Source organism: Octopus bimaculoides, chromosome 9 (assembly GCF_001194135.2).
Source record: "Octopus bimaculoides isolate UCB-OBI-ISO-001 chromosome 9, ASM119413v2, whole genome shotgun sequence".
Classification (NCBI taxonomy): domain Eukaryota; kingdom Metazoa; phylum Mollusca; class Cephalopoda; order Octopoda; family Octopodidae; genus Octopus; species Octopus bimaculoides.
The window spans coordinates 34,501,554-34,501,803 of record NC_068989.1 but is presented as its reverse complement, the minus strand read 5'-3'; positions in this window follow the sequence as shown (position 1 = coordinate 34,501,803).

Here is a 250-nt window from a genome sequence, read left to right as displayed (position 1 = left end):
ATATATATATTTATATATCTATATATATAGAGAGAGTTGTACTTGGTTAGCAAGTGACTTGATCCATTCTTGAAATGGAAATAATTGCATTGTGTTTGTCATTTTTGCCATTTAAGCACAGACAAACAGTTTGTATTCATTTTTCTAGTGATAGTAGTATTGAGAAATAAAATGAGAATAGCAGATGTATTTAAATGGTTAATACGACTTTTCCACAATGTAATTGTATTAACTAGGTCATCTAAATTTA